Source organism: Carcharodon carcharias, chromosome 10 (genome assembly GCF_017639515.1).
Source record: "Carcharodon carcharias isolate sCarCar2 chromosome 10, sCarCar2.pri, whole genome shotgun sequence".
Taxonomy (NCBI): Eukaryota; Metazoa; Chordata; class Chondrichthyes; order Lamniformes; family Lamnidae; genus Carcharodon; species Carcharodon carcharias.
In genome coordinates this window covers 114,690,989-114,715,524 of record NC_054476.1, presented here as the reverse complement: position 1 = coordinate 114,715,524, position 24,536 = coordinate 114,690,989, and positions in this window count along the sequence as shown.

Below are 24,536 nucleotides of genomic sequence, written 5' to 3'. Positions count from 1 at the left end.
AACATGTCCAGGTATCTGGGTGGCTCGAGGAGGTTGTCTGGCCTGAGTGTCTGCCCCTCTTCTGTGGCTATGCTCGTGACCAGATGTCTCTGGAGAGGGAGCATGCAGCATGCACTGGTGAACTTGAGGCCTTTCGCACACAATGGACAACACGAGGGCTGGAGTGTATTTTCAACCCCGGGAATAATACTTTGGTTTGATTAGTTAAGTTTCCTTTTGTATGTTTTAATTTTGTTACAGTGCCCCTTTAAGGGGCTATCAACCCTCTTAATTTGTTCATTGTTTTATTTTTATTCGGTTCAAAAAGAGTATATCTTTGGCCACCCGGTGCTGAGGGGGCAGGCGGGGCAGAGGATCTCTTTATTGGTCTGCTTCTCCATCTGGCCAAGGTGGTCATTAACAGGTCCCAGCAGTGGATGGTTAAGGAGGTTGTCTGCCTCTCTTCTGTGACTACATTTGTGTCTGGGTGTACATGGAGAGGGAGTATGTGGTGTCCACTGGTATGCTTGAGGCTTTCCACAACCGGCGGGCACCATGGGGGCTGGAGTGCATCATCTCCAACCATAATGACATTTTAATTTAGTTTATTAGTTCCTGATGATGTGTTTTTTTTTTAAATAGTACCCCTATCAGGGTGGTTCTTTAGCTAATTAGCTAATTTTGTTCATTTGGTACTCAAGAGTATGAAGAGAAATTTTGTTTTTAAAAACAGAGTGCCAGGAATACTCAAGATCTGACAGCATCTGTGGATCGAGAAACAGAGTTGCAGAGCCATTACTTTCTCCACAGATGCTGCCAGATCTTCTGAGTATTTCCAGTATGTTTTTATTTCTGATTTCCAGCATCTGCATATTTTGCTTTTACTGAAACCGTGGAGCAGTTGTGCTTGTCATGTTTCACTGTGTAAATAAATGTAAGACTGGGTACAGATTGTCTCCAGTATCATTCTTCACCAACGAGCGTTCTAGAGTAGAACAATTTAGGCATCAGCTGTGGCTCAGTGGTGTCACTTTCACCTCTAAAGTCAGAAGGTTCAAGTTCTACCTCAAAGACATGAGCACAAAATCTATGCTGACACTCCAGTGCAGTACTAAGGGAGTGCTGCACTGTTGGAGGTGCCATCTTTTAGATGAAAAGTTAAACTGAGGCCCTTGGGTGGATATAAAACAAAAATCACATGGTACAATTGTAAGAAAAGCAAGGGAGTTTTCCTATTGTCCCCGGCAATATTTATCCCTCAGCAACTCAGGCTAAAACAAATCATCTGATAATTTTGCTCATGGCAATCTTTGGGGTCTTGCTGTGCCTAAATTGGCTATACTTCCTATTTTACAACTGTGACTGCACTCCAAAAAGTACTTACTTGGCTCTGCTCCACTTTGGGATATCTGACTCATGAACAGTGCTGTAGAAATGCAAGTTTTAAATCATCTAACTACAGAAGTCAAGGTCCATCCTAAAAAAGAAAGAAAACATGTGAAAATATAATCAAAGGCCTTTAATGATCGTGCATGCATCAATTATTGAATTTCCATATTCAGTACCGCATTCCTCCCCTGGTTCGAAAGGATGTGGAATGCAGCTGTAGAATCCAAAATAATTCATTAACATGAGCAGACGCTCCAGAAGTTAAATTGCCTTATTTGAACAACACACAGTGCATTACACTGCAGGTGCCTCCTTGGTACATGATGGTACATAGGGCTTAATAAGGAAATCAATGTGTCTTCTTGGGCTCAAGCCTCATCAGCCAGCTAGTTTCTTCCCTTTTGTTCAAACTGGATGTGTTTATTCCCCATCTGGACTGTCCACACAGAGAAAGAGGGAAGAAATAGTGAGAGGGAAAAAAAAGAATCGTTGCCAAGCGGCGTTCCCATGACATTGTTCACAGCAGGTTAGAGAATCTCCTGTTTTATGAGTACCTGAGCATTACATTTTATAATTGGTTGTTCGCAGGAATGTGGAATTCTGTACATCTAACTCACCTTTTACAATCCTGCTGGCCACATTTTATAATGCGAATGGGGTGCTAACTATTCACATCAATTCCTATTAGATTAGTTTATAACAAACCCAGACATGGAGGTGAGGGGAACCCCACTGGTGGAGAGCTTTGGAAAATACAAGTCCAAAGTCATAAGTGGCTCCTGAACATGTGTACAGCCTCAAAATGCTCATAGACGATGTTCAAAGCTAGTTTCTGAATTAATAATATACCGGCAGAGACCAGTAATACATTTGCAGTGCCATTAGCATCTTTACTGCAACTTAAATCTTGCTGAAAAGAGAGACATGTTGCTGGAGCTTTTCGTCTTAAGCTCAATAGGACAAATGCAAGAATGTCAAATTTTAAGCAATCACAATTTTGTACCACAGGAGTAAAAAGTGTTGATTGCCAATCAATCTGACTCTGATTGGCCAAGACATTGCCAAGGAGAAAGCAATGGGAAACTTTAGGCTCCCTTAGCTCCCAGCTAACTCAAAAAAGATACAAGGCTTGAACATAGGGCTGAATTTTCCCCCTGTCAGGGGGGAAGCTGATAGGCTGGCGCGTACGGGCGCACTTCCGATCAGCGCCCCCAGTTGGAGGCATGGCGCCATTTTACTTGGGCAGGCCAATTAAGGCCCACCCAGCATGACATCTGCACAGAAGCGCAAAGCGCTCCCTGTGCGGGCGGAGGGGAATCCCAAGATCGAGAGTGCGCTCTTTCGCGCATGCACATGAAAGAGCGCCCTCATCTCCCTGAGGCTAAGTGTAGCCTCAGGGAGATCATCTGTAAATGTAAAAAAGACAAAAATAGAAAGATAAAATTTCCCTTACATGTCCCCTCATTTTTACACAATCTTTATTAAAAATTTTTAAAGCCTATATGAAACCTCATCTCGCCAGTGGATGAGGTTTCATGTTTTTTCTTCTTCCCGCCAGGCCTCCTGGCCTGCCCGCCAACCTTAAGGTTGGACGGGCAGATCCTTTAATTGCTTAATTGACCCTGTCAATGGCCTTAATTGGCCAATGACAGGTCGGCAGGCACCCAGCTGATTTTGCTGCGTTCCCTCCTTCCTGAAAATCTAAATCGGGCGTAGTGACGTCAGGAGTTCCCCCCGACATCACCGCATGTCATTTTCCGTGTCAGTGAGCCCCCACTCGTTGCCTCATAAAATTCTGCCCATAATCTTTCCGTTTGTGGAATAAAAATTGTTGTGATATTTTGAAATTTGGCATTCTTGTGTTTGCCCTGATGAGTGCAAGACAAAAAGCTTCAGCAACATCTTTCTTTTCAGCAACATTCAAATACTACTTCTTTAAATCCCCATCCCACACTATTCTACCCTCTTGTGCCATACCCTCCCATTCCTTTCAACCTTCTCACACTATCCCTATCCCATCACTCCCCTGCTACCCCCCTTTACCATTCAATACCTCCCACACATTGCCCCTCCTCCTCCCATGCCATTACACCCCACCTTTGCAAAGCACTTTATATTTGGTCAGGTTGTTCCTCAAAACTCTATTGTTTTGCATCTCTGGGATGACGGTTGATTAATTGGTATACTTCTTAAATGTTAACATTCAGGTATTGAGTATACCCAGGGTGCCACAAACCAAATAAACCAATAAACAGACCCTGTCCTAAACTGACCAAAAAAGTCTAGACAGACAAAACCTGCGTATTATTACCATAAATGTGTCCAGTGTCTCCCTTAGGAGCCTACTCCATAGATTGTTCAGTCACAGAGTAGGCTGGCAGGGGTTGTAGAATTTGGCACCATAGCCATGCCCTTCACCTACCCGCCTCTACCAGTTAAGATCACGCAAGGGCCTCCTCCCTTACCAGCAGCGTGGGATGCCCACATCATATGGTGAGGGCACCAGGTCCAATCTGGTGGCCTGGCTATTTGCTTTGGGGATGGGGGGAAGCTCCAGTTCAGGCACCTTTTGGCCAAAGGTTTTCCATCAATAATAATTGCCTCCCCCATTTGGTCCCCCCAACCCCTCGCCAGGGCCAGACTGACTGGTCCCAAAGCATCAGCCTCACTTACCTTGGTATCCAGCTTTTTGGGGAGATCCTTGGGGACTGCACATGGTGTCGCTGCTAGCCAAATCAGGTAGCTGGCAACCCTTGGAGTTGAGAAATGCAGATAGGGGTGGAAGCAACAACTGGAGGCAGTTAATGACTGTGGGATCAGGTCATGGATTCCCAGCCCTGCAGAGCTGAGCTCACCCCCAACCTTTCAGCATGGGTGGGCAGGGCTACTGCCAGTGCAAGGTTCTGGCAATTGAGGGTAGTTTTAACCCCCTCACCCACCCAAAATAAAAAAGAATGGGTTTAGGTCTGGTAGACAATTAAAAAGGGGTTCAAAATCTGAAGCAGGAATCCACATTGGCCAGGGTTTTTAAAATTTATTCTTTCACAGGATGTGGACACCGTTGGCTAGGCCAGCATTTATTACCCATCCCTAATTTCTCTTGAGAAGGTGGTGGTGAGCCACCTCCTTGAACTGCTGCAGCCCATGTGGTGTAGGTACATTCACAGTGCTGTTGGGGAGGGAGTTCCCGGATTTTGACCCAGCGACGGTGAAGGAACGGTGATATATTTCCAAGTCAGGATGGCAAATGGCTTGGAGGAGAGCTTATAGGTGGTGGCGTTCCCATCTATCTGCTTCCCTTGTCCTTCTAGATGGTAGTGGTCGTGGGTTTGGCAGAAGGTGCCGAAACAGCCTTGGTGAAGTCCTGCAGTGCATCCTGTAATTGGTACACACTGCTGCCACTGTGCATCATGTGTGGAGGGGTTGAATGTTTATGGATGTGGTGCCAATCAAGTGGGCTGCTTTGACCTGGATGGTGTCTAGCTTCTTGAGTGTTGTTGGAGCTGCACTCATCCAGGCAAGTGGAGAGTATTCCATCAAATTCCTGATTTGTGCCTTGTAGATGGTGAACAGGCTTTGGGGAGTGAGCAAATGAGTTACTCACCTCAGGATTCCTGGCCTCTGACCTGCTTTTGTAGCCACAGTATTTATATGTCTGGTCCAGTTCAGTTCCTGGTCAATGGTAACCCCAAGGATGTTGATAGTGGGGGATTCAGCAATGGTAATGCTATTGAATGCCAAAGGGAGATGGTTATATTTTCTCTTGTTGGAGATGGTCATTGCCTGGTACTTATAATGCGAATGTTACTTGCCACTTATCAGCTCAAGTCTGAACATTGTCCAGGTCTTTTTGCATATGGACATGGACTGCTTCAGTATCTGAGGAGTTGCAAATGATAAAAATTGCGCAATTATCAGAGATGGTGGAGGGAATGTCATTGATGAAGCAGCTGAAGATTGTTGGGCCAAGGAGACTACCCTGAGGAACTCCTGCAGCAATGTTCTTGGAAACAATATAAAGAACAGCATAGGATGACAAAAAGATTAATAAGGAGGGAAAAATTAGAGTATGAGAGAAAGCTAGCCAGTAAAATCAAGACAAATAGTAAATATAGGGGAGAATTTTCACGTTAGCGTTTTGGGACAGGCCCGGCCGCCAACGCGTAAAACGATGCGCGATGACGTCAGGCATGCATCCCGCGTCAGCAGGCGTCATTCCGATCTTTCATTCAGTGGGCGTGCAGAGTCAGCTGCGTGCCTGCCAAACTGTCAAAGGCCTGTTAAAGCCATTAGGGTACCAATTTAGATAATTAACAGGGCTGCCCGTCCAATTTAAGGAGTGCAAGTCTTCAGTACTATTACTGGAATAATGTCAGGCCCATAGCCTTTGCAGTATCCAGTGCCTTCAGCTGTTTCTTGATATCACGTGGAGTGCACTGAATTTACTGAAGACCTTTGATGCTGGGGACCTCCGGAGGAGGCTGAGATGGATCATCCACTTGGCACTTCTGGCTGAAGATGGTGGCAAACGCTTCAGCCTTATCTTTTGCACTGATGTGCTGTGCACCCCCATCATTGAGGATAGGGATGTTTGTGGAGTCTCCTCCTCCTGTGAGTGTTCAATTGTCCACCACCATTCACGGCTGGATGTGGCAGGATTGCAGAGCTTAGATCTGATTCATTGGTTGTGGGATCTCTTAGCTCTGCCTTTCTGTATTTCAGTAAATCCGGTAGGTAAAAAGGAGTTAGGAAGAGCTGGATCCAGAAGGTAAGTGCCTTTACAACACTCCTAAAAGCTCATGTATGAAGTTCTCACCCCGTAATCAGTCTGTTCCCCTGACCCAGTCCCCACCATCAGACATTCCTGACCACCATTTCCAACCCACTCCGACTACGATCTGTCTCTCATTCCCAATGCCCTCCACCCCCCTCATATCTTGATCTTGTACCCCCTCACTGCTATGACTTAGCAATTTGGTAAGGCTGAATTATTTAAAAATCCCAGAGGGAAACTTTAAACAACTGTCAAAACCTACATTTTTAAGTGGTATGTTTGAGATGCAACTCTAAATTCAGGAATCAGACCACCAGTTCTCAAGAGGTTTTATATTAAACTAAATGAAACACTTTATTAATTTACGCAAGTTAAACATATACACATGGATACAAATTACTACTATCATGGCTTTTAACAAATTCCCAAACTAATCTCCATTAAGGCAACAGCAAGCCAAAGACTTAACCAGACACCAGGCAAAGCATTTTCACCTTATGAATTCAAAATGAGCTTCCTTTCACTTTGGTTCCTGTGGAGACAGTTGTAGTCTTACAGCTACTTCGATCTTACATTGTCTCTGCTTCACGCACACAAAACTGCGATTCTTATTTCTAGCACAGCTCATCGAATGTAAATTCTCATTGCATCACCAGCCCCTCCTAACAATAAAACCCCTTTCATAGTACCAATTTTATTTGTAATATAAACATATTGCTTGGTCTCTGCAAGTAGGTGCCAGATTTCACTCACCTTCTTGAATGCTCTATTCAAAAAAGGCAATTGCATTCTATCTCTCTTATATCTCAAAACTATTACACATCAAAGCACCCAGCCTAGCTGGCTTTAATCCAAGTAAGAGACACCCATAGACTGAACCTTTATTTTAAAAGAAAAATATTTTCCAATAATATTATATACATTAATAGCTTCATGACACTCACCTCTCACATAATTAGACACCTGAACCATGATCCACCCTCCACTGCACCCCCCACCCCCACCACCCTATCCCTTTTGGATGGAAACCCTCTCTATCATCTTGCTACTTCACCACCCCTCCCCCTAACCCTAGTGATCTTTCTCTCCATTAAAACCCCGACAATTGTTCCTTAGCCGTTGTATCCTTCCACTGTTGATGTTACAGAGTCATAGAGTTATACAGCACAGAAACAGGCCCTTTGGCCCATTGTGTCCATGCTGGCCATCAAGCACCTAGCTACTCTAATCCCATTTTTCAGCACTTGGCCCGTAGCCCTGTATGCTATGGTGTTTCAAGTGCTCATCTAAATACTTCTTGAATGCTGTGAGGGTTCTTGCCTCTACCACCCCCTCAGGCAGTGTGCTCCAGATTCCAACCACCCTCTAGGTGAAAAATTTTTTCCTCAAATCCCCTCTAAACCTCCTGCCCCTTATCCTAAATCTATGGCCCCTGGTTTTGACACCTCCGCTAAGGGGAAAAGTTTCTTCCTATCTAGATTATCTATGCCCCTCATAATTTTGTAATCCTCTATCAGGTCCCCCCCTCAGCCTTCTCTGTTCTAGGGAAAACAACCCTAGTCTATCCAGTCTCATAGCTGAAACGCTCCAGCCCAGGCAACATCCTGGTGAATCTCCTCTGCAACCTCTCCAATACAATCACACCCTTCCTACAGTGGCAGCCAGAACTGTACACTCCAGCTGTGGCCTAACTAGTGTTTTATACAGCTCCGACATAACCTCCCTACCCTTGTATTCTATGCCTCAGCTAATAAAGCCAAGTATCCCATTTGCCTTCTTAACCACCTGTGCTGCTACCTTCAGGGATCTAGGTACATGTACACCAAGGTCCCTCTGATCATCTGTACTTCCTAGGTTCCTACCATTCTTTGTGTTTTCCCTTGCCATGTTATTCCTCCCAAAATGCATCACCTCACAATTCTCAGGATTAAATTCCATTTGCCACTGCTCTGCCCATCTTACCAGCCCATCTACATCATCCTGTAATCTAAGGCTTTCCTCTTTACTACTTACGACACTACCAATTTTTGTGTCATCTGCGAACTTTCTGATCATACCTCCTATATTCATGTCTAAATCATTAATGTACACTACAAACTACAAAGGTCCCAGCACCGACGCCTACAGTACACCACTTGTCACAGGCTTTCAATTGTAAAAACAACCTTCGACCATCACTCTCTGCCTCCTGCCACAAAACCAATTTTGGATCCAATTTGCCAAATTGCCATGAATCCAATGGGCTCTTACCTTCTTGACCAGTCTCCCATGCGAGACCTTGTCAAAAGCCTTACTGAAGTCCATGTAGACTACATCAACTTCACTACCGTCATCTACACAACTAGTCACCTCCTCGAAAAATTCAATCAAGCTGGTTAGACATGATTTCCCCCTGACAAAGCCATGCTGACTATCTTAGATTAATCCCTGCCTCTCCAAGTGGAGATAAATTCTGTCCCTCAGATTACCACTGATGTTAGACTCACTGGCCTGTAATTGGACTCGGGTGATTGGGCACACTACCAACCCCACATTAAGTGCCACATGCTTTGCCCTTACATTTCCATTGTCACTATAAGTTTCTATGTTGCTACATGGTGGAGCAGCCTCAAGAGTCTGAATGGCCTCCTCCTGTTCAAGTTCCTGTAAGATGGATGTCAAAGCTGAAACCAATGCAGCAGTTGTGAACTTTGTATGTAGGTAAGTTTGTGCAGTATCTCCTGGATTCTGTACCTTATTTTATATAATATAAGGGGGTGGGGATGGAGGAGAGAGTTCATCATCTGAAATTGTTGCACTCAATATTAAGTCCAGAAGATTGTAAAGTACCTTATTTTAGAAAAAAAAATGAAACAGTTTAATATTTTAAAATTATTTATCAGTCTATCAATCCATCTGTTTATTTTCGAGATGTGGGCATTGCTGGGAAGTCAACATTTATTGCTGATTCCTAGTTGCACTGAGAAGGTGAAGGATGTCAGTGTTTACCTTGCACTTTTTCAAAACCGCATGTTATAAATTAAATTGCTGCAGAATATAATAAAATTTACAACTCTTTTCACAGAATCAGACATTTTTTTTTGCAAATCTATTCAGAGTTTGTAACTAATTAGTAATTCACAGGTGCCCAGTGAAATATATCATCCAGCATAATATATTCAAAATATTTAATATATTTAAAATGCTTTTACCAGGGTGTCAGACAATCCTTCTTTGCAAGGTAATAATCTGCAACCAAAATTAGATTGAAAACCTCATGGCCAGAATAGAACACTCGTCGGGCAGGCACACGCCCAACCGGACCGAGGGTAAAATGACGCACGATGACGGCGGGCGAGCGCCCTGATGTCATCACGAACTCATGCGATATTTCAGTCAGCGAGCACACACACGAGAGTCGGCAGCCCATACTAAATACCGATAACTAAAAGGTCTATTAAGGCCATTAAAAAGGTAATCAAATGAAATTTTTCGCTGTCCATCCAACCTTACGGTTGGTGGGCGGGTGAAAAGGCCAAAATAAAAGCAAAATATTACGGATGCTGGAAATCTAGAGCAAAAACAAAAATACCTGGAAAAACTCAGCAGGTCTGACAGCACCTACGGAGAAAGATACAGTTGACTTTTCAAGTCCGTATGACCCTTCATCAGAACTAAGACATATAGAAATGAGATTAAATATAAGCTGGTACAGGAGAGCTCGATAGGGGGCCAGTAATAGGTGGAGACCAAGAAGAGATTGCCAAAGATGTCATAGACAAAACGACAAAGGGGTATTGACGGTGATGATATTATCTAAAGGATGTGCTAATGGGGACATTAAGGGAAGCAAGCTAGTGGCAGATGGCCCTAGTGTGGGTGGGGTGGGGGGAAGGGATCGAAATGGGCTAAAAGATGGAGATGAGACAATAGATTGAAATAAAGTTAAAAATAAGAGAGAAAAGAAAAAAATATAATTGTAAAAAAATTATAAATTATTGGAAAAAAGTGGATTGGAAAGGGGGTGGGGATGGAGGAGAGAGTTCATCATCTGAAATTGTTGCACTCAATATTAAGTCCAGAAGACTGTAAAGTGCCTAGTCGGAAGATGAGGTGCTGTTCCTCCGGTTTGCGTTGAGCTTCATTGGAAAATTGCAGCAGGCCGAGGACAGACTTGTGGGCATGCAAGCAGGGTGGAGTGTTAAAATGGCAAGTAACAGGGAGGTCTGGGTCATGCTTGCGGACAGACCAAAGGTGTTCCGCAAAGTGATCACCCGGTCTGCGTTTAGTCTCTCCAATGTAGAGGAGACCGCATTGGGAGCAGCTAATGCAGTAGACTAAATTGAAGAAAGTGCAAGTGAAATGCTGCTTCACTTGAAAGGAGTGTTTGGGCCCTTGGACGGTGAGGAGGGAGGAAGTAAAGGGGCAGGTGTTACACCTTCTGTGGTTGCATGGGAAGGTGCCGTGGGAGGGAGTTGAGGTGTAGGGGGTGATGGAGGAGTGGACCAGGGTGTCCCGGAGGGAATGATCCCTGCGGAATGCCGCCGGGGCGGGGTGAAGGGAAGATGTGTTTGGTGGTGACATCATGCTGGAGTTGGCGGAAATGGCAGAGGATGATCCTTTGAATGTGAAGGCTGGTGGGGTGATAAGTGATGACAAGGGGGACCCTATCATGTTTCTGGGAGGGAGAGGAAGGTGTGAGGGTGGATGCGCGGGAGAAGGGCCGGACACGGTCGAGGGCCCTGTCAACCAACGTGAGTGGGAAACCTTGGTTAAGGAAGAAGGAAGACATGTCAGAGGAACTGTTTTTGAAAGTGGCATCATCAGAACAGATGTGACGGAGGTGAAGAAACTGAGAGAATGGGATGGATTCCTTACAGGAAGCAGGGTGTGAGGAGCTGTAGTCGAGGTAGCTGTGGGAGTCGGTAGGCTTGTAATGAATATTGGTGGACATTCTATTATCAGAAATTGAGACAGAGAGGTCAAGGAAGGGAAGGGAAGTGTCAGAGATGAACCATGTGAAAATGATGGAGGGGTGGAAATTGGAGGCAAAATTAATACATTTTTCCAGGTCCAGACGAGAGCATGAAGTGGCACCGAAGCAGTCATTGATATACCGGAGAAAGAGTTGTGGGAGGGGGCCGGAGTAGAAATGTTTAATGTTTTAAACTCTTCATCACCCTCAGGCAGTTCTGTGCCTCAGGGAGCTTTTCCAGCACGCACCCACTTGCATGTGCAAACTTGCGCTCTCACCCCCACCACCCCCCCTCACCCACTACACCCCCCCCCCCCCCCCCCACCCCACCACCACCACCCCCCGCACCACAGGCAGCGCTGGAGCGCACGTTTCATGCGGGCAGACCTAAATTGGCTCACCAGCATGAAATCACGGTCCAGCCCCAATCATAGGCGGCAGTCAGCTTCCCGACCACCCCCTACACGCCCCCACCAAGCCCATCCAACAAAGGAAAAATCCTCCCCCATGTCAGTGTACAATTCCTGTCAACTTTTTCCACTATAGATTCCTGTGTCCACATTTATAATAGAAATTACCTATGTAAACCAGTCACACTCATTACACCCTCTTGCTAGTGGTGGCGTTGTATCACCTCCGCTCTGCCACTGGTATTGTCGAGAACTTCCATACCCTAATCAACTCTTCTTTCCAAAATGCTCTGTTCTACTTTTTAAACCATCAAATGACAATGTAAACTAAGGCCAGAATGTGTGAATTTAAAATGGGGACTAAATGCAATCTGCACACCCTAGTCCAATCATCCCAGCTTTATATGGACACATTTGGTCTCTTCACATTCTGAACTTGACAATGAAAATAGAAATTGGGAGAGACATCTATTGGGAGGCTGATCCGATATTACCCATTTGATGCTTTTGCCCAAATCCAAACTTGCACTGCAATCCACCCCCCCCAACCCCCACCCACCCCCATCCCCAACTCCCATTTTGCAAAACTACAGGATATTAATTGATAGCCTTAAAACGTAGTAACATTAGGAATGGAAGAAGGAATAGTCAATCTGATTAGGACTAATCTGTACCTCAGCTTCCTTTACCCCATCTTCTCCGCTTATCCATTGATCTCATTGATGAAGATTTCAACTGACCCACAGCATTTTGGGTATTTCCACAATGCCCATGTGATAAAAAAAACTTCCTGATTTTGGTCCTTAAATGGCCTGGTTCTAATTTAAACATTGTGTCCCATTGTTCTCAATCCTCCCCATTAGTAATAATTTTCTCTGTATCTATTGAAGCCGTTTAACACTTTAAAGCTCTCATTCAACCTTTAGGCTCAAGGGGATGTAAGCTAGATTTATGCAGAATTCCCTCAATTTAACCCTCTGGGCCCATATGCCACTTTGCTGAGCCTTAAGCCATTCTGAAAAATCTTTCCAGATGTGCAGTGCCCAGAACTGAATGCAATGCTCCAAAGGAAGTCTAGCCACAACTCTGTACAACTGAAACCTTGGAATGACAATTAGCTATATTTGAAGACAAACACTGCATGTGCCTTGCCTTTTCCATTCTCTGTCCAACATTTTAAAGTAAGCAATCTAATGTCAACACTAAAAAGAAGGTAGACAGGGGAGTGACATAGGAAGGTGGTGAGCAATCATCTACTACATATTTTAAAAGCCACTTCTGCCTTAGTGTATTTAACCTGTGTTAGGAAACAAGTGATAAAGACAAAAAACTGCAGATGCTGGAAATCCAAAACAAAAACAGAGTTACCTGGAAAACCTCAGCAGGTCTGGCAGCATCGGCGGAGAAGAAAAGAGTTGACGTTTCGAGTCCTCATGACCCTTCGACAGAACTTAGTACTTAGTTCTGTCGAAGGGTCATGAGGACTCGAAACGTCAACTCTTTTCTTCTCCGCCAATGCTGCCAGACCTGCTGAGTTTTTCCAGGTAATTCTGTTTTTGTTTAGGAAACAAGTGCTTTGGTTCACTCATCAAATACCAGAAAATACAACAGAAAGAAAAACAGTCAACAATAACATAACCAAAAAAAAAACCCCATCCAGCAAAGGAAACAGAATTTAAGAAGGAGGATTGGGTGATCATCTTCAGCAATGTCCAACAGCATTTCACCTAAATGTCATGGAAACCTGGCTATTCTCTTCAAATTAAGTGTTGAGACCAACGAGAGGATCTCTCTTTAATTGCCAGTCGGTACATTATTGATCTCTGTGACAGATTAGCACTTTATTAACACTGTATACATATCCCTCTAGAGCATTAAGTCAATGGCTGAGGATTCTCTTCAGATCAAATTAATACATCAGCACTTGCTCCAGGGGGAAAGTGGAATTTGAAAATCTAACTTTGCTGCTAGAGATTCAGCAAGTGAATAACTTAACTGTCACAGGCAGTCTACAAAACTGGCAACGGGTGGACCCAAGCACAGGCTGTCAAGGATGCCTTGGTCAAAGCCAAAATATCTCAGTTATGGCATTAAAGATGATAGGGAAGCAAGGACACAATGGCCATTGGAAATTTGTTCATTTGGAATGTTTCATGGCATCTCAAAGTTTTTTGGCTGCCTTCTGTCTCGTGATGCGATGGTATGTGACTTGGTGGACAACTTCTCAGAATTAAATTACCCAAGAATGGCCAATGAAGCCAGGCTTTAAAACCAATGTTAACTACATTGTTTCCATGCTGACTCAACCACTGCCTTATTCAGGGAATCAGCCATCGATTTTGGTTTCAATCCACATCTCTAACCCTCTTAAGTCAACCACTTGCCAGGATAGCAGCAGCAACAACCTAGAGTTATAAAGCACCTTTTTAAGGCAGAAAAGTGAGAAAGAAAAAATGCAAATAAAAAAAGAACAGACAGACAGACAGACAAAATAGGTATAGAACTTAGACTGAACTAAAAAGTAATATATGCCTTTGTGGAGTACACCAGGATAATCAATGTAATTGTAGTATAGAACACCTGATCCCATTGTATAGTTGGAGGATAAGGAGCAAGAAATGTTAGAACAGTTTCCAATCAGAGGCTCTAAATTTAATTTGACCCAGCGACAGTGAATAAATGGCGATATATTCCCAAATCATGATGGTGAATGACTTGGTGGAGAACTTGCACGTATTCCCATACACCTGCTGCCCAAATCCTCCTCAGCAATAGAGGTCTCAGGTTTGGAAGGTGCTGTCAAAGAAGTTTTAGCAAGTTGCTGGTACATACCACTGCCATTGTGCATCGGTGGTAGAGGGAGTGGATGTTTAAGCTGGTGGATAGGGTGTCAATCAAGTTAAGCTTCTTGAGTGCTGTTGGAGCTGCACTCTTCCAGGCAAGCATGTTGGATCACACTCCTGATTTGTGCCTTGTAAATGGTGGAAAGGTTGAGGAGTTAGGAAGTGAGTTATTTGCTGCAGACTACCCATCCTCTAACCTGCTGTTGTAGTCACAGGATTTGTGTGGCTGGTCCAGTTAAGTGTTTGATCAATAGCAGTTCCCCAGGATGTTGATAGTGGGGGATTCAGCAATGGTAATCCCATTGAATGTCAAGGGGAAATGATTAGATTCTCTCTTGTTGGAGATGTTTATTGCCTGGACTTGTGTAGTGGGAATGATATTTGCCACTTATCAGCCCAAGCATGGATATTGTCTAGGTCTTGCTTCATGCTGGCTTAGACTCCTTCGATATCTGAGGAGCTGTAAGTGGAACTGAACACTGTGCAAGCCCCACTTCTGACATTATGGAGGGCAAGGTCATTGATGAAGCAGCTAAAGATGGTTGGGCCTATGACACTGCCCTGAGGAACACTTGCATCGATGTCCAGGGGCTGAGATGATTGGCCTCCAACAACCACAACCATTTCCCTTTGTGCTAAGTATGATGCCAACAAATGGAGTTCCCCCACCCCGCTCCCCTCAACCATGCCCCTCACCACCACCACCACCCTGCACCCCCATTCACATTCACTTCAATTTTGCTCAGGCTCCTTGATGCCACACTCAGTCAAATGCTGCCTTGATGTCATAGGCAGTCACCATTACACTCACATCACCTTGTGGGAGGTGGTGTAAGCTGAGGGAAGTTGCAGTTTCAAAATTTGAGGAAAGAAAGAGTTAGAGTTAGAGTCAGAAGTTTATGTGAGGCTTCCATTTTTAACTCAAGAAATGATCCGGTATCAATAATGCAAGAACTTACATCTGCATGACCATATGCTGCCATCATAATTAAGGGAGCAGCATGGCTATACAAAGCCAATATGCTAATTCACACTGTCTCATAGATTTCCATGTGTCCAAAAAGGTCTTATAAAAGCATCGTTGATCCACAAAGCTCTCAGTTATCTCAGGTGACATTTCCATTCTCTGCATTTACTTCAGGTGATTCTGAGATGACAGTGATGTATTGGGTTCCTGCTCAGGAACAGATTCCATTTGGAATGGTACTGATCTCACTTCTTACTGTCTACAATGCATGATTTGTATTTAATCTACCATTCCCATCGGATGGACTTAACGCATGGTTTCTCCTGCACAGTGCAAGTGCAAATGCATTTCTTTCTCTGGGCCAATAGATCTCCAGCTTCTCACACCTTCCCAGACAGAACAGTTGGAAAGAGAGAGAGAAAAAGAATAATCAGCAAAATATAACAAAGTTTTTATGAAATTTTAGATTCAATTGTATTATGACTGGTCCTCCGGCGAGGTTTTCCCATTTTGTTATGACCCCAGACGAGGAGGAATGAGCTGGCTCCCTTCCTTTATTCAACCCCCTCAGTTGGTCACAACATGGTTAAGATAAAAGGGATACCTTCCCTTGTGAATACCTTTTCCCAGTCCAAATGTATTTATGTTTTAGAAAGAGACAATTTAACCAGGTTTTCTCAAGTCAAAGAAAGGTTATTTGTTAATAAAAAACAACGAAAAAAAATAAAAACTCAACATACACACAGGTTAGAAATGAGAAGTCAGCCCAGAAATAAAAGTTAAAAAGACATTCGAATCAGTCTTTGGCTGGTCCATGAGGAGTAGATGATGAAACGTTGCCGCCATTCAGTTGAATGATTCCAGTAGTGCTGAGTTTGGCAACCGAGCAGCTGGTTTGGAGATTCTTGGTTTTGCAGGTTAGTTCAAAGGAGTTGTCCTGTTTTCATTTTGACTGTGACTTTGCTGAATTGTGACTTGCTTCCAACAATCAGATAGAGAGAGAGAGACCTTTTACCTGCAAGTGCAGGGATGCCTAGTTGATGTTCTTCAGCTGTGACCTTCACAGCACACCCTCGCACACCATGCCTCGAACACCAAAACTAACATAGGGTTTCAGTTGGCTTTTATCCCCTTTTATTGTATATTCCTGGAAGGGACAAAAACAAACATGCCTTTCACCCAGATCTGCTTTCTTTTCAACTCACATCATGCCCACAGTCTGGGATATAACTCACAGAGATGGTTTCTGCGGAGATAGCAATGAGCCTTCATTATTGCTGCAACCACAGGAAATTACAGTCCAGTTTTTGCATTGAATCTTTTCCTTTGAAGTGTCTCTGTCTGAAGTAGGCCTTGACATCTTTTTAGTTGCGACATTCCGTTCTCAGGACTAGTAGGTCAAGTGTAATCCACAAAGGAATTTTCCAGCAAGTGGCTACTTTACAATCTCAGCCAACTTTTGCTTGTATGTCCTTTTTTAAAAACACATGTTTTAATTAAACGTTCAATATGTCCTGTAAGTAATACGGGGCTATGATCCATGGTCATGACAGTTGTCAGGAAAAGTCCTGGTCAGGGTAAATGTGGCCTGGTACATGAATTACAAAAAGTTAGTATGCAGGTACAGCAAGGAGGGCAAATGGAATGTTGTCATTTATTGCAAGGGGAATGGAACATAAAAGTAGGGGTATTTTGCTACAGTTGTAAGAGCGTTGGTGAGACCACATCTGAAGCATTGGGTACAGTTTTGGTTTCCTTATTTAAGAAAGGATATAAATGTGTTAGAAGCAGTTTGGAGAAGGTTCACTTGACTGATACCTGGGATGGGAGGGCTAATCCTATGAGGAAAGGTTTGCCCTGTATACATTGGAGTTTAGAAGATTGAGAGGCAATATAATTGAAACATAGGATCCCACTGAGAATTGACAGGGTGGATGCTGAAAGGATGGTTTGCCCTTGTGGGAGAGACTAGAATGAAAGGACACATTTAAAAATAAAGGATTTCCCATTTAAGGCGGAGATGAGAAGAAATTTTCTCTCAGAGGGTTATGAGTCTTTGGAACTTACTTCCTCAGAGAACAATGGAGGCAGGGTGAATGATTATTTTTATGGCAGAGGTGGATAGATTTTTGACTAACAAGGGAGTCAAAGGTTATTGGGGGTAGACAGAATGTGGAGTTGAGGCCACAATCAGATCAGCCATGATTTTATTGAATGATGGAGCAGACTCGAGGGGCCAAATGGCCTACTCCTGCTCCTAATTCATATGTTTATAATGTTCCTTCTCTTCTTCAAAACTGCATCAAGGGATCATCTCCATCTAACTGATGCGGCAGACAGGGACAGCATCTCTGGTGCCCTCCGGCAATGCTGCATTGAAATGTGAGCTGAGATTTTGTGTTCGCGTCTCTAGAGTGGGAATTGGAACCCATGACTTCCTGGCTCAAAGATGCAGCAATTAACACCTTAGGAAGATAATGGATTTGTATGTTTACATCTAGACCAGTCCTGCGACAGGAGAGTACTTTATAAAATCTGAGTGAACGTGCAAACTGCAGTGAGATCAAAAGCATTTACTCTGAATGATGATTTAAAAAAATGATTTGTTGATGCAGCTTCACCTGAAGTTCACCTGATTTCTAAACCAGTTTTAAACTGTAAATGCCAAATGATTGTGTAGACAAAGGATGGTTAAACCTGTCGCCTTGGCAAATAAATTGTAGGTAAACAATATGATAAAAATGAATTTTTAACTGGTATCATCAGTGAAAGGATTTGATCTGCCGCTCATGTGGGACTTGCTACCTGATTGAAATTCAGGTGCTGGTGGAAGATGCTCACAGAACTAATCACTCATGGTGCTTTCCTGATGTTCTACAGCACGACGCATTCGACTGCTGCCCAAGCTGCTCTCTGACGGAATCAGTTTTGCACGGATATTTTCACAAAATATTTAAAAAATTTCACACAAGGGTTCAGCTCAAAGTAACTCCACAGGTGTCACTTATCAATGATTTCTACGCCTCTTCAAATGTCAGATCGGATTTTTGGCAAAATAAATGACTCCGACTCCAGTTTGTTTACTTTAACTCCCTGGCTCAACTAAAGCGGTGTGCTGTCTTGTGTTGCCAGGATGAGTGATGTCTGGCCCTTGAATTCTCTGTTTAATAAAGGAGCCTGCACTCACAGCACAGCAGCGTGTTGTCCCCGAACCATATAAAACAAAAGTTAGCAGAGTGCACAAACCACCCTCACCAGTGAAAAAAATCCCCAGGACAAAATTTTACATCCCACATAAAATAGTGCACAATGATGTCGGTAGGGAGTCCTGACATCATCGCGCACTCGTGTGATATTTCGCTCGATGAGCGTGAGCGGGTGCCAGCCACACCTGCCATTAATTAAAATGCCACTTAGGGCCATTAACAATCCAATTGACAGCGATTTTTTGTTGCTCGCGCGATTTCGGGCTCGTCGCATGGGCAAAACCAACAGGCAGCCAGCTGCCATTTCCAAAAACCTTATCCCCGGGCAGGATAAAAGGAGTGAGCAGCCTTGCCAATGTGAGTAGTGAGGAGCTTGGTACATAGCTTGTTGTTAGTGACTTATTGGTGCTTGGCAGCTTCATCTCTGTTCTGGGCTTCATTTTTAGCATTTCGAGGCTTCATTTCAGGTCTCCTTGGTGTCTCCAAGGACCCGGAGGGTTCAGACCATGTGGAACCTTCCAGACAGCCTTCTGTTACCCTGGTAATGGGGACTGTGGTCTCCGCTGGTGCACCTCCACTGAGAATGAAGAGGGGCAGAAGGGAGAGGAGGCCCCCTGTCCCAGTGCAGCTTCCAAGGGAGTAACCTGTGGGAAGAGAGGCGTAAGCACAAGGGGTGCAGGGCCAGCAGGCTGTCCAAAGTGGAAGGGGCTGCAGAAGATGCCACTATGCTGGTGCCAGGGTTTACAGGCGGCGATGCAGCTACCTCAATACGTCTGAGGTGCAATGCCGAAGGATGCTCCACCTCTCAAGGGAGACAGTGACATCCATTTGTCAGATGATTGGCCCTGAGATCACCTCCAACTATGTGGGTGGGCACCTCATGCCAGCGGCGCTGAATGTCACAGTGGCCCTCAACTTCTATGCCTCCGGGTCTTTCCAGAGCTCAGTCGGGGAATCTGTGTGGAGTCTCCCAATCAGCTGTCCACAGTTGCATCAAGCCATCAAGCTGGCAACAGAAGCTCTGTTCAGGCGGGTACTGACTTTTATTCTTTACCATACAGATGAGGTCAGCCAGGCTGAGCGAGCCAGAGGCTTTGCAGTGATTGCTGGGTTCCCCTCGTCCAAGGTGCAATAGACTGTACACATGTGGCCATCAAGGCGCCAGCGGGTAAGCCGGGTGCCTTCATCAACAGGAAGGTGCTTCCACTCCATGAATGTGCAGATAGTGTGTGACCACAGGATGCTGATTCTGCAGGTCTGTGCAAGGTACCCAGGCAGCTCCCATGACGCTTACATCCTGAGACACTCCCAGGTGCAGAGGCTCTTCAGTGCTCCAGCCCGACTGGATGGATGGCTGCTGGGTGACAAGGGCTATCACCTCAAAAGGTGGCTCATGACGCCTCTCTGCCACCCAAGAACAGAGGCAGAGCAGTGGTACAATAGGAGCCATGCCTCACAAAGGCTGCGGTGGAGAGAACCATAGGTCTTCTCAAGATGCACTTCCGGCACCTGGAACATTCAGGGGCAGCACTCCAGTACCCCCCAGAGTGAATGTCACTGATAGAGGTTGCATGCTGTGCTCGCCACAATCTGGAACTGGCAAGGGGTGATCCACTGGAGGAAGAGGATGTTGACGCAGCTGCACAGGCCACAGAGGATGAATCCAGTAGTGAGTCAGAAGAGAAAAATGGTGAGGAGAATGCTAAGGGTATGGACGCAGATCTCTGTATCCTTTAGGAAGGCAGGGACACCAGGAACGCCTTGGTCCAATGCTCCTTCAGCTAGGCTGCCAAAGATCAGTTTCAACCTCATGCCAGGGCTGCCACCTCCATCCCGGATGTCTGAAAGGAACCTTTCATTTGAACCAAAGGACACTCACTCCCTGTGCAATAAAGTTCACCAATGTGCACCTACGTTTACGTCCAGCATTGCATACTGGCATACCCTGCACCAATAAAATAAAAAGGTGAAGCTTACTCAGGCCATGACAACAAAAACAAAATTCATCTCATTTTGACAACTCCAAACAATTTACACAAACTTCTCTGGTCTTCATTCCCAGGCCAGTATAGATAAAACAAACATAAATGAACATAAAATGAACTGTCCTTCTTGTGCTAATGGTGCTTTGAACTTATGTTTGAAGGTGCCATGTCTTGGTGTTCCCCCCTCGCTGGCAGCAGCATTGGAGACAGCCTGCTGACTCTGCTGTCCTGTTGGCTTTGATGACCTTGGTTGTCGTCCTCTGGCCAGTGGAGCCTGTGCAGGCCCCGCCTAGGAAGGAGCGGCCAGTGCCATGACTTGCACCTCCCCAGTCATTGCAGCCTCAGCGGATGCCACAGTCACTGGCAGAGGGGCGGAGGAGCTGCTGCCATCATCCAGTGCGCCGTGAGAGGAGCCCGCAGAAACAACAGGCAGCTCATGTGCCAACATGAGGTCACTCTGGACCTACCTGCTCACCAATGATGGACGGGCACCTAGCTGGCATACTGGGTGCCTGGTCCATCTCCCACACCAACAGCAACCACCTGAGTTCAGTGCCTGTGTGAGGGCCTGCAGGTCCGAGTGCAACCCCAGGAAACCCTGATTCTGTTCCTGGAGCTGCATCTCCATGAGACTTGCCACTTTCTCAATGGAGGGGGCAGTGCGCTCGGCCGTGAGGGTCAATGCAGTGCTGATGCTCCGCATGGACTCCTCCACAACAGAGACCATGGCACGCATACCCTCATGGATCTCCACCAGATCCTCCTGCACATCTTGCTGGACATCCAGCATCTACTGCTCAATGGACAACTCCAGAGGCTCATCATAAGCTTTCGACTCAGCATCATCCTGGCCTCCAGCAGTCCTCCGACTGCCCATGCCCTGTGCACTCTCTGCCTCTGCCTAAGCCTTAAGTGAGTGTGAACTGCCCTGATCAATGTGCACTGAGATACTAGACGCTGATCTAATGCCCACCGAGGCGATGGAATCGCACTGGTGCTGGTGCCTGCTTCAGAAAGTCAGTGTGACGCAGGTACAACTTACGCTTGGTGGTCCCCCAGTGTCAGGGGTGGCCCTTTGGGGTCCACAGAGCAAATGCCTGCTGACAAGCCTAAAAGAGAGAAAAAGGACATGTTATTAGTTAGAGTAATCACATTGTCACTGCGCATGCCAGGCACCCTGGTGAGACAATGGAGATCTGCATCATGGTGCCCTCGTCTTCCAATGATCAATAGAGCCTCCAGGTTTGAGACTCCTATCAATGAAGAGACTACACTAGAATGGTTGCACAATCTGAAACTCTCACCTCTGTGCACTGCGCTCTTACCTTCGCCTGGCACCCCCGCCTCTCCACACCAGGCTGCATGTGGAGCGTGCCAGCTCTCGAGATCCAGGGCATCTTGCTTGAACCTGGTGTGCAGCAGCAGGTTGGGCGGCCCTCCACCTGTCCGCACCCTCTCTGCTTGGTTATGGCTCATCTTCTCCTGAAAGGACGGAGGAGAATTGATTAGTCCACTCTGTACCCACAGTGCCATTGCAGCCTTGCCAACCCCACCTGAGGAACACCTTGCAGGGTGCATCTGAGTCGTGGCCCTCAAGCTGCGAGGCACTCAGTCCAAGCAGCCAGGGTTCACCACTTTGGCCAGCTCCGGCATCATTGACAGTTGGCACTCAGAATCAAACACCACTGAGGTCCACAGGGGGATGGCCACACCCTAACACTTCTGCACACAGACCCATGGCAACACGGAACTCACCCTTCCTGAGCACAGCAGGTCATTGAGGTGCTTCTGGCACTGCACCCATGGGCACCGCACCACATCATGGCCGCTCGCCAGTGCTGCCTCCTCCCATGCCCTCTTTGTGCTGTGCGATGACCTCCTCCTGCCATCTCTGGGGACAAGTGTGTCCCTCCTAGTAGCTGCCTCCTCCAGGACGACAGCGAGGGACTCGTCTGAAAAGCAACCTGCCCCCCACTCCCCACCCCGTGCCTGCCGTTTCCAGTCCTGCTCGACTCCATTGTGATCAAACAGGAGACAACCTCCTGTGGGAGCCTTCCAGGGGCTGCCTGGGCCGTTTTTAAAAAGACCACTGGGTCACCATTGGATCCAGTGGCTGACAGGTCCCCACCCCCGCTCGGCCCATCCCAGCCAGAGAGGAGGTGCATTTCACGCTGGGCAGGCCTTAATTGGCCCACCAGCATGAAATCACGTTTGGGGGCCAATCGTGGGTGGTGGACCGTTTCCCAGGCATCCCTGGGCCCGCACACCGCGCCCACCCGACGACCTCACAATCCTGCCCCTAGAGTCTTTGATAGGCCATCTGGTGATATTGTTGGCTCGGCCTCACTTTTCCTGGCTAGGCCACTCCATTGCTGTTTTTTGGTCAAGGTAATCATTGACCTTCCTTATCTGTGTAAAGTATCCACTTAAAAAAATAAATAGAAGGCTTGAAGCCTATTCTAACAGCAATAACTTGTATTTATATAGGGTCTGTAACCTAGTGCTCCACAGAAGCATCATTGGACAAAATTTGACACAGAAACACAAAAGGAGATGTTAGAGGAGACGACCAAACGCTTGTTCAGAGAGGTAGGTCTTAAAAGAGCATTTTAAAGGAGTAAACTGGTAGAGGGGCAAGAGGTTTAGAAGTAAAATTCAGGCCTTAGGCAGTGGAAGGCAGTGGAAGCTGCCAGCAGTTGGAGGAATTAAAATCCAAGACACGTAAGGTTAGAATTGGAGGAACACAAGTAGCTCCGAGGGTTGTAGGACCAAGGGAAGGGTGAGGTCAGAAGAATTTGAAAATAAGGAGGAGAGTTTTAAAGAATCGCAGTGCTGCCTGACAAGAAGCCAATGTAGGTCAGCGAGAGCAGGGGTGATAGCTGTATGGAACTTGTGAATAAAGGCAGCAAGAGTTTGGATGACCACATATCAGGAAGATATAATAATTTTCATAATGTTATTTGGAATTTATTGTAAAGTAAAGTAATAATGGGGTCTGTGTGTGTCTGTGTGTGGGACTTAATTGTATTAAAGGAAGCTGGTCTGATGGCTTTGATGCATGAGAAGATAAGCTAGGTTTGAAATGCTAAATAGGTAAACTTGGAGGAAGTTTTAGAATGTGAGATGGAAAGGGAAGATTTGCATTTTTGAATATACCAGAGTAACTTTAATTCAAAAGAGGGGGTGAAATGGTTCACCTAGCTAGGGGAAGTTAAGAAACAGTGTGTCAATTTTTCCTAAAGATTACTGGTTAAATTGGTACTATGATAGATTTTTATTATTAGAGCGGTAAAGTCCAAAGACATATGGGATTTGCATTGAAATGGGAAAATATATATAAAGGATAGAAGGCTGCGTGCAAGGGAAGGCATTTTGAAGATCTAACGCAAGTGTGAAAAGTCTCAAATTGCTGTCTATAAGGAACCAAAGTTGATGAAAAACTCACTTTGAATTCAACTGTCCATTGTGTGTGCATTGCCTGAGTCTGTATCTGGGAGTTAGATTAATTAGCGGAGCTAGGAGTTATCATAGTAGTAATTTGTAGACCTATGTATGTGTTTAAAATTATTTATTTTATTAATTAATGTTTAATTTAGTTTTGTAAAAAGCCTCTAAGCCTCAATGGCCTTCTTTTTACTGAATTCAAAGCCCGCATCTTGAAATAAATACAAATTGCAAATAGTTATGGCAGCTTCTTCAAGTTTCCCTCTGGGATTTGAACAGCTTGGCACTTACCATTCGCCTGCCATAACAACATTAGGAGCTCTTTGCGGGACCTATTTGAAATTCCTTGATTGGTTTGGAGCCGGTGAGTCTTAAGGTTATGAGTAAGAGAAGCACTTTGAATTGAGGATTTGGTGTGAGGGATTTTTAAAGTGGGTGAGATGGCAAAAATGGCTGTATCCATGGTTAAAACCTATTTGGAAGTAGAAGATATAACTGATTGGGTTCAAAAAGGATCTAAGGGTAAGTTAACAGAGTTGGCGGATAAGTTGCTGTTGAGGTTACCAGTAGGGGCTAAGAAAGCAG